This window comes from Oreochromis aureus, linkage group 3 (genome assembly GCF_013358895.1).
Source record: "Oreochromis aureus strain Israel breed Guangdong linkage group 3, ZZ_aureus, whole genome shotgun sequence".
Classification (NCBI taxonomy): Eukaryota; Metazoa; Chordata; class Actinopteri; order Cichliformes; family Cichlidae; genus Oreochromis; species Oreochromis aureus.
In genome coordinates this window covers 6,640,293-6,653,607 of record NC_052944.1, presented here as the reverse complement: position 1 = coordinate 6,653,607, position 13,315 = coordinate 6,640,293, and the positions used below count along the sequence as shown (strand labels likewise).

The window sequence follows — 13,315 nt, the reverse complement described above, 5'->3', positions numbered from 1 at the left end:
CTATCTGACACAGAACATCATGTACCACAAAGGGGACCTCAGACCTGATTAAAGACACCTCTTCCCTTAACTCTGTACATGACCTGTTCATATGCAACAAGAGTTAGATGCTGCAGTATTATCCTGCAACCTGTCAGAACAGCCAGACACACCCAGAGCCAGAAAGATTCATGCTGTCAGGTAACAGACCCCGGACACACAACGCTGGAGACTTAGAGAGATTAAGATGAAAAAGATCATTCATAAGGTTAACATGTATTTTCCACATGCATACAGTTTCTGACATTTCCAGCAGGTTCTGGAATAACTCCTGGATACTAGATGGAGGGTCTGGGTTGGTCTTCAGATTAGATCAACATTAGAATCTTGTCTGATTTCAGTAAATGAATTCATGCCAGTTTGACCAAACATCCCCCAGCTGATGAATTCCTGCCCTAGCACACGCATCCCACTTGAACGCTTTCTTACCAATTAATACTTTCTTGTTATACCAGACAGAGGCTCGAGAGGTAAGAGAGGGATTAGTGTTGATGAACTGGTGAGCTCTAAACTAAGTCTCTTGTACAAAAGCCAAAAACTGGACCTTTAAACGATGCTGATCTTCCCCTCTGAGTGAAAAAGGCCTCTAAAGGTGTAGGAGCCACTAGGCTTTCCTCAGTCGCCACCTATAACGGCAGGAGAGTTATTCATCTTAACTAACTGAGAGATAGTGGCATAGGATCCATTTTCTATCTCTGACAGCATATACGTTAAACCGATTGAAGGATGGCTTTTTGCCTGCCCACATATAACTCATATATAACATGTATTATAAAGCTTTAGCAGGTTATGTGGGACCAGTAAGCTTCTTATGTTGGGACTACAACATTTTAACATCCATCTAAGCCAGTAGAGCTCAAAACTATATAAAGCAACTATTGAAACGTGACTAAATGGGATTCATTAACAGCCATCAAGTTGCCAACAATATAAGGAAAGCTCTAAATTTACAAATGGCCTTTAATGTTTCTTAGCTTGGATGCTGAGAAACATTCGACTGAGTGGGCTGGGTATTCCTGGAACAAACACTGATAACAATGGGATTTGGAGAAATATTTGCTACACGGATCAACACTCTCTATATAAAGATCATAGGGGGTCAAAGGTCACAGTTAACAGATGCTACTCTGATTTCTTCAAAATAGAAAGGGGCGTGAGGCAGGGGGATTCTTTATCACCCATCCTCTTTGGGATAAGTATCGAACCCCTGGATGAATACGCTGTAATATACAAATCCAAAGCACAGAGGAGGAAGGAAGAATAACCCACTTCTTTCCATTCCAACACTTATGAAATCTACATATGTATGGTTCAGTCTCAGGATACAAGATTAATTAATTAATCAGAGGCAATGATGATAACTGGGGACTGGCCTATGCAAATGAATGAAAGGGTTTCCTTTACACTCACAGCAAAATCCAAGCAATTGTTTGAAACCAATTACAAAAAGCTCATTAGACAAACAAACAAAGATATAACACGATGGGATATTCTGCCCCTCTCTTTATTTGGAAGACTCGAAAGCTTGAAAACGGTAAGATTGAAAACATGGAGTGTCCAGCAGTGTCTCCAGACGTAAACCCCATGTAACTGGTTTGGGATGAACTGGACAGAAGCAAAGCAAAGCAACCTACAAGGTCCACATTTATGGGAACTTCTGCAGCAGATATGGGAGAATATTTGGTTTCTGTTGTGGAAAGAATGTCACGGCTGTGTTCAGCTGTTATATCTGCCAAAGGGTCGACTTTGATGAGCCAAAGTTTAAAACATGTTTTGGTCTAAAACTGATTCCATGGTTTCTTTTTTAACTCCAGTTGTAACTACTATACTAATATAGTAGTTAGCATAACTTTCCCCTCTGAAGGAGCTTTATTTAAAGCTGAGGACGTTTACAGAAGCCTACCAAGGAGCACTACCCAGTGCTTATGACCTGTGCATCAACAGTATGCTGCGCCTGGTGAAGTATCAAGAATATGAAGACATCGCTGTGATCACATATGTTTACCTCACTGTCTGAAATAGTCCAATACAAACATCTGAAAGTGCAACGTTATATGGGACAGAACAGAAGTTAAAAGAAAAGTGCCTGTTTAAAGGCAGACATAGCTGAGGTCTAATGTTGTGATGAGTACCTGTGGTGGAGTCGGCTGTGACAGCGCTGTCTGGGCCCAGTGTACAGGTCAGTCTCGGTGTAAGATCTTTGTCCTCTGTGTTGGGAGTCAAAGAGCTGAAGGCTGGCAGTGAGGCCGTAGATGGACTGAACACACTGCTCTTTCTGCCTCCCTGAGAAACACCATCAAACATGTTACTAAATACAAATACACATTACTGTATGTGACCAGGCTGATGTGCATGGGAATGTTGCTCCCATGGTTTTATACTGAACACATTTCTGCATGTTCATCAGATGGAATAATGCCTCTGTAGTGAGTAGTGGTGTTTCCACCCTTCTCCATTGGCATTAGAGGGTGTTCCCAGGACCTTAGCTGTCGAGGGCATTTTACCCCTGCAACAACTGGACCAGAATATAAGCGATTAAAAACCCCATGAGAGGTGCAGCCAATGGTAGAGAGGAGGGGGGTAGTCAAGGGTGAGCGCCTGGTGGCTGGGCCCCAGCCAATGGTGCCTGGCCAGCAACAGCCCAAAAGAAGCCTGCACTCCTTTGGATCCACCACCTGCAGGAGGCGGCCAAAGGGATTCAGTGGCAAATAGATTGGGCAGTGGTCACCTCCTTGGAGGGGGGGGGGGGAGTTCCTTAAGGTTTAGGATGGCTTACTGAGAAGGTGCCTGTGGATTGGAAGATTAGGGCACCCTAGGGTATGTTCAAAATTCAGGGGCCTCCCTGTGAAGGTCTGTGCTAGGGTACAGGAAGGAAGAGTCCAGCAGTTAGTGCAATCTTGGATCCAGGAAGAATAAAGCAATTTTTACCCTGGTCATGGAAGGCTGCACCAAATCCTTATTCTCCTGGGGACATTGAAGTTTCCTCAAAAACTCAACATGTGTTTTTGGACTCAAATTGGGCATTCAAGGCCTCCCTTGAAGTGTCCTATTATAGTGTTGATGATTATCAGATTGGAATGAAAATAATGAAGAATCCACTTTGTCTTTGACACACTAGATCCTGCTGGACTGGAACTGAACTGCTGCTAGACAAGCAACACTAAATTTGGACTCACATGTGGTTTGATCACTCAGAGACATTCCCAAGCATTTACAGAGTCAGTACATGGGAGCAGGTTTAGGTGGTTGAGGGGGTTAAATAGCTGGCTAAGTAAGCCTTCTTTACCCTTTATCTCCTTTACATCTACAGCCAATTTAGAACTGCCAGTTAATCTAACGTGCATGTATTTACACTGGGACGAAGCCAGTTACCCAGCAAAACCCCAAGAGGCAGGAGGAGAGCGCACCAGTGCCACACAGAAAGGGCCCAGGTGGGGTCTGAACAAGCACTACCCACTGTAAAACCACGCCACCAAGAGGCTGGTTGGAACAAATAACCTGCTTCTGTATGAATAATACTGTACTGAGGCAAACGTAGAATTTGAGGAAGGCTAATTTAATTTTAAAGTTAGTAGAAGCACAGGCAGGAAACTGATGGAAAGTCATAATTAAAACTTTCCGCACAATTTCCACCTTCCATTAAAACACTTATGTTACTTTGCATTTTAATTATTTTTTGTAATCTTTAGGTGTACACATATTAAACTAGTATAGAAGAGTAGAAACTGCACATACTACACTGCCAAAAGTATTTGCTCATCTGCCTTCACACACACATCGACTTGAAGCCAATTGATTCTATACAAGTTGGAACAGCTGAATTTAATGATCTGGACAGGCGAGTGAACACCTTTAGCAATATATAAACTAGTATATAAAAGTTGAAGATACACACAGACACAGTTTAGATGAACTACTAACTGCGACAGAGATTTTGTTTATGGTAGAATGACTCACACTCACATCAGCACATGGCACTCTCTTGATGGTTAAACTCCTGAAAGACAAAGGAGCAATAATGGCCATGCTCTAAAAGGTGAAGACGTCTTATAATGAAATCCACATCAAGCATAATAGAAACAAGCCGGACATAAAGGCAGGTGCTGGAGATGCTGAGAGTTGGCTAAGAGCAGGACATGAACAAAAATCTGAAGGAAACATTACAACAAAGCAAGCAAACACCAGACTTTCACTGACGCGGTGCTGGTGTGGAAACTTTTTAGAATCAAACACTATGTAGGAGGTAACAGTTCCCCTCCTATATCCAATGACATCATGGTTCTGGATAAAAAGAAGAAATAGGAAAAAACCCGCACTGTCCGAAATCTAGCACTAGTCAGTTTTCCACATAATGTGAGGGAATCAGCACAAGCACCACATCAGTGACAAGTAACACAAACCCAAAGGAAACACGTACATTTGTGCTAAATCAAAAGTGCTCCCAAACTCCAGTTCATGGAGGTTGGGATTAGATAAGATTGAACACAAACCTTTTGATTAAACCCAACATACAGACAATGGTTGATTTTCACATCAAGAATAATTCCATGACAAGCAGCTTATTTCAGGTGAATTCAGGTGGGATGGGGAGACATTGGTGTTAGGAAAGGCTAGAGTTAATGGACATGGCCTACCTCAGCTCGAGAGCTTGCTCCACACATTCCAACAGGCTCCTGCAACAGGAAGACCTGATGTTTATCTGACTACAGGCCTGAATGGCCCAAGAAGGAATCAACCCAAGGTTTGATCACTTTCTATCATTTCAAACTCAGGCTTAGAGCACTCGTTTTTGTGCCAAGGGTTATTTCCAGTTTACCTACCATCAAACACAACTCACCCAGTCATATGCTGGAAGAGTTGCAGCAGGGATTATATACAGTTGTGGTCAAATGCTTACAAACGCTCATCTCTGACATGAATGCCTTTTAATGGACTTTTAATGATTTATTTTCTTTAAGGACTTAAAAAAAAAACAAGATCTGGGTGTACAAGTTTGAATTTAATTTGGATTTTCGCAGATCCACACAGAGTCAGAGTTTATGCACTACCAGGCAAAAGTTTGGACACATCTTCTCATTTAATGTTTTTCCTTTATTTTTACGACTTTCTACACTGATGTTTTCAGTTTGTAACTACAAATATACGAAGCAAGATATATGGAATCATGTCGCAAAGAAAAAAGTTATTAAATGATTCTAAATACATCTGATATTTAAGGTTCTTCAAAGTAGACTTTGCTCTGTCGACAATGCTGCAAACCCTTGGCCTTCTCTCAATGAGATTCATGATGTAGATGCCTGAAACAAAGTCGTGTTGATGCACGGTCAATCATCCACCTAATGAAATCCACAAAGGTTGATTCTGTTCATCTGGACGTTTTCAGTGGGAGAAACGTTTCCTCGTCATCCAGGTTCTTCAGTCTCAGCTGACTGCAGGTTTCCAACCTTATAAACAGGACATTTGCATAATGACTGAAACCAGCACCACTGAAGGAACAACAACCACTGATCAAAGACCATGAGTACCATTCACAGAGAGCCTGTGACCTGTGGTATGAGGTCTGGTCAGTAGCATTGTCCTGTTCTAACTGTTTCAGACAGTCTATCACCCTCTTACTGTAAACACTTCCTAGGTCTCGTTTCAGGGGCTCGTGATCAGTGGAAGCGGGATGGATGGTTTTCTCCGCTTGGGTAAGCTGTTTGTCAGACAAATTCTTCACCCACTTCTCCACATCCTCAGTGTGGCACTCACTGGACTGACCAATACTCAGAACAATGTGGAAGTCCAAGGAACTCATTCAAGATCTAAGAAGGAGAATTGTAGGTTTACGCAAATTGTCGGGGTCTCGGCAGATTCAAAGGTCATCAGTTCAAACTTGTACATTAGTACAAGTTATGCCACTTTGGGTTTTCTTCCAGACTTTGACAAACAGTTACCATTGGATGACAGGAAATGAGCCGAGGCGTTAAAGAACAACCCACAAATCACCAAGGCTCAAGACTCAAGACTGGCATGGACCAGAAACTGCTGTAACACCAGCATCACTGTCAACAATGAAGACAGTTTTAAATCGCCATAGCCTGAGAGGGTGCTAACCAAGAAAGAGTCTCCAAGCAAGAAGCTCCTACTTCAAAATCAACACAAGCTTGAGGGAAATTTGCAGCTGCCCACATCAAATCAAAAATTAATTTAAAGTTTGGTGTTTTTTTAAGTCATTAAAGATGTTGTTGTCTTGTACAATCTTCCAAAAGAACAAAGAAATCATTAAAAGCCCAGAGTGGACGCAAACGTCTGATCACAACTGTAAACGACTCCTTTGTGCACATGTCATCATTTTAAAAACAAAATAAAAGAAATTAAATAGATTATGCAACCATCTTTTTTTCATAAATATACATTTATTGGCCACTTTATTAGGTACACTCGTGGGTACACTCAATTTCCACCGGCCGTTGCTCATTAATGCAAACATCTGTTGGACTTGAAGTTCAAACTGAGCATCAGGAAGAGAAGTGACGTGTGAAACGAGTGTACCCATTTTCTGGTAGCTGCTTCAGCAGGATAACAGTCTTAAAAATGACAGTGAGTTCACTGTGCTCCACGGTCAAAGGTCTCAGTGCAATCCTGGATGTGCAGCAGCAGTCCATGTAATGCTATCATGTCTCTAAGGAATGTTTTCGGCACCTTGTTGAGTCTTTGGCATGAAGGCAAAAGGGTCCAACACAGCACTACCAACGTGTACCTGATAAAGGGGCCAATAGTATAGTCTCCATTATTTTAACTGGCACCTGGAAGTATCCGGACATACGGAGCATTACTTCATTCCCAGAATCTGTGAATAAACGCAGTTAGATTGGATCAGCTGGAGGGCAGAGGCACAAACTAACTAAACAGAGTCTGCAGTTTTGTTTGTTTATTGGTGTAAATCGATTCCTCCACTCTTACTGCAAACAGTTAACTTTTTTAAAGTTATGCAGTTAGAATCAATCATACCAAATTTCTTTTTGTTTGTTTGTGTTTACTACAGGTTACTCCTCATTGCTCTGGGAGGACACTCTGTTCTCTTGGTACCTGCAGTAACACTGTTCTCATACTGCATGGATAAGCTGGCATTCTGGCCACATAGGAACCACATGTATACTTTTATGAGTTATGATTTATGGAGCTACATCCTGGAAAAAATACCGAAATCACTCCATGTTGGCTGAACAAAGCAAATTACCCCAACCTGTCAAGACAGCAAAAACCGTACAGACACAAATCACTGCGGAAACAAGTCAATCCCAGCTTTTCCAAAGAAGAGCATTTCTGTAAGTTCACCTCTGTACATCATCACAGTGGACTTGAAATCAAACAATCAAGATGTGATTAAAGTGCAGATTTTCAGTCCCCATCTTCAGAGGCTCACAGTGACTGTTTGGAATTCTTGGATGAACTTTAGGCTAAATGCAGGTTTCCTCCCTTCAATGCTCTGTCAGGCCTTCACTGCAGCCACCTCCCACTGCTGCTGGTTTGCTGGTCACTCTCTACGTGTAGTTTTGTTTTCAGTCACTGACAAACACGCTCTGTGGGGCTGATATCAGGTGACTGACTTGACCATTGGAAAACTTTCCTGGTTTTTTTTTTACTTTGAGAATTCTTGGGTTTAGCAGTTTGCTCGGTGTTATTATGTGCACAGTGAAGCTCTGTCTGGTTAGTTTTGCAGCGTGAGATTATCGCCCTGTGCACTTCTGAATTCATCCAGCAGTCACATCATCAATAAACTCTACTGACCTGGCTTCACTGGCAGCCATGCATGCAACCGATCTCCTTCTCTATACTTTTATCTTCTCATTGTTCTGGTACAAGTTCATCTTTCCAGACTGGACATGCTCCAAATGTGTTTTCAGACAAAGTCTAATCTGGCCTTCATGTTCCTGAGTGTAACCAGTGGATTGCACCTTGTTGTAAACTCCGTATTTCCATTTGTGAAGGCTTCTCTTGAAAACAATGTTAAGACGACCTCATCGATCGTGTTTTTGTAGAGGGTAGGTTTCCTTTTACCAAAGTACCAGATTGTTGATTTCCAGAGAAAAGAACCCAAATGATCCATGTTGAAAACTCCAGATATTTAATCCGTTTAACTCCTTGTGAAATAGAGTGGAAACACGAGTGTTCAATCACTTTTAAGCGTCTTAAATAGAACACTATGTTTAAAAGTGACACTAATCCTAAACAGGTAACACAATACTCGAATGAAGCTGCATGTTGATAACATCTTAATTGTTTGGTTTCAAATCCACAGTGTACAAAATCAAATGTCCTTATCCAGTGAGTTTAGCTACGCTCTGAGAACTGACCTCCAGCTCAATGTCATCCATGGTGTTTGTATGGGGAGCGTGGAGCTCGGGGTTGTTGGCCATGTCCAGCAGCTCAATGATCAAGTTACGGGTCAACAGCTGTGTCACAAACGGATGCTAAAGAAAGAAGGCACACACCTTAAACAGGAAATGATGGCGCTAATCTCAGGTTTCTCTTTCGCTTTGTTTTTGTCTTACAGTACAAAGAAAATAAAGTTTCTTATGTCTGATGTGCAGCAACAAGTGAAAGAGAGCAGCATTTTACATAACACTGGCTCTGCACTTTGACCACTGCAAACCTGCGGTCCACTTTCGATACATTTCAGAAATCTCTTGTCTGAAGAAGCCTGAAGCCCTAGAGTCCATATTGAAACCCTTCATGGCTGTGACATTGACACTGTTAATTGTTACAAATACTTAAGATTGCTCAACTCGCTGAGAAACACATGGAAGACATGGAAAATCAAAGACATTATGTTTCTGTGTGCAAATAATGTAACAATGTAACAAATGCAAACATGCAAATCATGTAACAATGTAACAAATGCAAACATGCAAATCATGTAACAATGTAACAAATGCAAACATGCAAATAATGTAACAATGAAACTAGATTTTTGGAAATGCTGTATTAAAGCCCTTACTCTGTTTAACAGCACTTGGGAGATACATTTAAAAAATATGAAATTTTCCTAAATCTGTCCACTTCTGTATTATTTCTAAACTGACTATGAAGTCCAATCAAAAAGCAGGACGTGCGACTGTGTATGAAAGAAATTAAAAGCATAACACAAACGGTATGAGCATGTTTGCAGGTTAATGTTGTAGAAAGTACTTTGACAACAGCTGATAGCAGCCAGTCTCATTGCAAAACATGCTACATAGGAAAAGAAACAAACAATTAGCTATAAATGTAATTTGGGGTACTGTGGCCATACAGCAAGAAGGTCCTGGGCTCAGATCAGCTGGTGGCCTTTCTGTGTCTGGGTACTCCAGCTTCCTTCCTGTCCAAGGTGCACCCCACCTCCCATTCCCCACAGCCCTAACTGGATAGCGATGGACAGAACTATAACTCCACCAGCAAAGCAAGCGACCCACGTACTGAGGCCTCAGATGTTTTTGATCGAACATCATTTGATATCTGTTTACGCTGATTTGACAGCTCTGTAGTATTTGTAGTAAAATGTGACATTTAGATTTTGTGTAATATCACATGTTCATCAGCATGTGAAATTTTACTGAATAGCTCCCAGTATAAACTGTACAAACGCAATCATTTCCAGTCGTTCTCCTAACAGCCAGCCTCAGCCAACCACCTCCCTTTGTGCTAATGTTAAAAACAGAAGAGAAAGATGCGCTTACAGCTACTGTACACACAACAGTGTGAAGACGGACGGTTGGTTCGTTTTTCCTTGTTTAGTGACAAACTAACCTGCAGCAGTGTCTCAGCTGAGGGCCGCTTACGGGTGCTTTTAATGAGAGCCATCTTCACAAAGCTATGGAAGCCAGCAGACCTGCAGACAGAGGAAGACAAAGATACATGTATCAGCAGTGAGGAAGATACTGATCAGATCACAGGTGCTTATGCACTTGAATTTCAGACCATCAGCAGCACATTTACCACTTGGCTTTATCCTTAAGTTTTGGAGGCTGGAAGCTGCTCTTGGACATCAGCATCAGCGCTCTGAAAAACAGTGTGAGAGACATCACTGGACTGGAAAATGTCCAAGCAGCAATCACCCAGAGTCTGCCAAGTCTGTCTGTCTCCAACTGTTTGTCCAGTCCCCATTGTTAGTGCTGACTCACCTCATTGGGTGCAGGTCAAACATGGGCGGCTGCAGCTCTGCCAGCTCGATGGCAGTGATGCCGACGGCCCAGATATCGCAGAGGTGGTTATAGCCACCCTTCTTCTCCACCGCAGCCACCTCTGGAGCCATCCTGCTCAGAGAGGAAGAGATAGTGGGCCTGATTCACAAACAGGTGTGTCCAGGAGTCAACCACTCAGCTGAACTTTCAATGACAAATCTGTGAAACATCAATATTTGAAGATGGCAGCTGACTGCGACTGGTCTGTGGCTTTGTTAGAAACTTGATCCTTGAAGTGATCGGGTATCATTGCAATAACTGTAGCAGTGCGGTGCTTCACCTAAAGATAAATATGTTTACCTATATGGAGAAAGACAGGTCGAGTGTTTTTACGTGTAAATCTCGAAGATCAATCAAACTAGAACAAATCTGTCCTTTGCACATTTTCTTTCATGGACTTTGGTTTAGTAGATGCTTTCTGAGGGTTAGTAGGTAACTCATAGACTGACAGACATAGACATGCCATGAAAGTACGAGCACAGGAAAGCTCATCCCAGCAGACACAGATGGGACTGATCCCCCGCCTCCATTCTGTGGCTGCTGATGCAAGCCCGCTCTTATGAGGTGGATCGATTTGTCTGGTTAATTCTGATAACGTATGAGGTTAAAAGCCCTAACCTTAAATAGGCTGATATATTGAACTGAGGCTATAAAACAGACCTGAATTCAGCTAAAGGGAAAGCAGAAAACTTAACTGATATTGTTACACAAAAGCACAACAGATGAACCTACAGCTGAGCATAAAGACAAAGAGCGCTGGCAGCATACCAAGCTCACAGTGATAGCAGCACTGTAGAAAACAGAGAGGTCTGTGTCACCATCCACAGACAGACACTGTTTGCTCAGGGTTTGGCAAGGTTAGGGTTAGTGGTGATGTATTCATCTTACCAGTAAGGAGTTCCAATAAACGACTTCCTCTTGGCCACAGAGGCACTGATCTCTGCTGCGATTCCAAAATCAGCTGAGACACAGAGGAGAGACGCAGGGTCACAGTGCAGCTAAAATCCAACATCATGCTTACCTAAGCCTACATAAGTACTGCAAATCACACTGACCCAGTTTCACATCTCCACGCTCGGTCAAAAGGATATTGGCTCCCTGCAAAGACAATACACACAGATCCAAGCTTGTTCACAAGATCCACAGTCTGAGCGTCACTATTAAACAGTAACAACTAAACAGCTGTACCTTTATGTCCCTGTGCATTTTACCAGTTTCGTGCAAGTGATACAGGCCCTGGAAAAGATGGAAATCAGCTGATTACTGTGAGAATGTATTTAATTACTGCTTAAGTCATGGTTTACAACACTGAACTGTGAAGAGGTATAGCCAGGAAGAGAGAGAAAATACAGCTGAACTGACTGACTAACATTAGTAATTTGTAATGTAAGATCAGACGGACATTGAGGTATTGAACATTAATAAACTATGACACTGTGTAACTCTCCAGAAAACCTGCTGACACACCTATGACCACAGGGTCAGCCTCAGTGAGATGTGCTGGTATGAAATGCAACGGCTGAACGTAAAATACAAGCACAACTCTGTTTCCAGAAAAGTGGCATCAAATTCAAAATGACTTTTAATAAACGGTTTGCTAGCATTGCTACCTGTGCAGCACTTGGGTTAAATAAAGGATTCAAATGGTCTGAGTGATGAGGGTTACTCAGACCATGGCTCAGATTGGTGAAGTGAGTGGGTAGGGGTGGTGTGTGGGGAGATAGTGTTTGCTGACAGTCTGAACGGCCCAGGGGAAGAAGCTGTTAGTGTGTCTGGAGGTGTGGGATCTGATTGGCGCGGTGCAACGGGTCACCTGTGATGGCGCTGGTTTTGCTGAGACAGGAGGATGGCCTCCAGGGGTGGCAGAGGGCAGCCAACGATTTGGGCGGTGTTAATGACCCACTGCACAGCACTCCACCCAGGCAGTAGGAGAGCATGCACTCCACTGAGGAGCATGAATCAGGACAATACCTCTATGTTTCCTTAGTTTGAGTTTTGTAACCTTTATGTGCTTTGAATGCAGACTAGTACACTGATCGTGTACAACACTGGAGAAAGTAGTGCTATTTTTAGAAGTATGATTTTTGGTAGCACTTTTTCTGGTGTTTTTTGCTGTCAGTCTGCAAAGCTGATCATCCAACAAAAGCTTTGAGTGGGCAGAAGGTCACGGTCCATGAAAACACAGTGTGCCGTATGGCTGCTGTGGCTCAAGAGGTCAGATGGGTTTTCCAGCACCGCCAGAACGTTGGCAGCTCCTCCCACCTGCGTATCCACTCGTCCCTGGTAAAGACACTGAACCGCATCCTATGCATTCATTGCGGTGTGTGTGTGTGATTGTTTAAAGGGAATTAAAGGGATTAAATGAATTGCAGTGTGAGTACAACTGTATATAGGTGAAATGGGCTTGTAGCAAAAAGCACTTCGTTAGAAAGAAAAGAGCTATATCAGGACCAGACCATTTATCATGTTCTACTGCAGAGGCAGCTTCAGAACATCTACAGTGCACTTAGTGGTCTGGCACGACTGAAGCTGCTCTGAAGTTGGGAAAAAACACATGACTCATTGTGTCAGCAGGGTGTCTGTAAAGACTTTGCAGTGCAACAGTAACAAGCTTCCTGGACTGAAAAGCCTTACCTGGAGAGTTTCCCTGCACACAAATGCTATCTGCTTCTCCTTCAGTGGGCCCGTCACTGTGGAAAAGAGTCTGATTAACAGCTGTGAGACATGAGAGTAAGAGTGGAACTGGCTGTCAGGGATCATTGTGCCTACTTCCACATCTGCTTTATACCAACTATTCAAATGACTGAGCGTTAAAGTGGTAGTTACAGTTGGAGATGCTGGGAAATACTTCAGCTGTCTCGCTCAGACTCATCGGGTGGAAACAGTACTCATATAGTTATGTTTACACAGCTCCACTATGGTCTTATTCATCCTTATTGGCTCATTTGGAAAGTGCAAAGACAGAAAGAAATGGAACATATAGCTTTAGTTTTTGATTTTAGATTTTTAGTATCCAATCCACGTGAGGTACATTCTGGCCCTCATTACTAACAATGGACGACACTAATTTA

At 42.6% G+C, this 13,315-nt stretch overlaps 1 pseudogene; it reads right to left on the bottom strand.

Annotated features, from left to right (window-relative positions):
* The window catches only part of LOC116333505, a 31,592-nt pseudogene that overhangs the window by 16,240 nt on the left and 2,037 nt on the right, over positions 1-13,315 (bottom strand).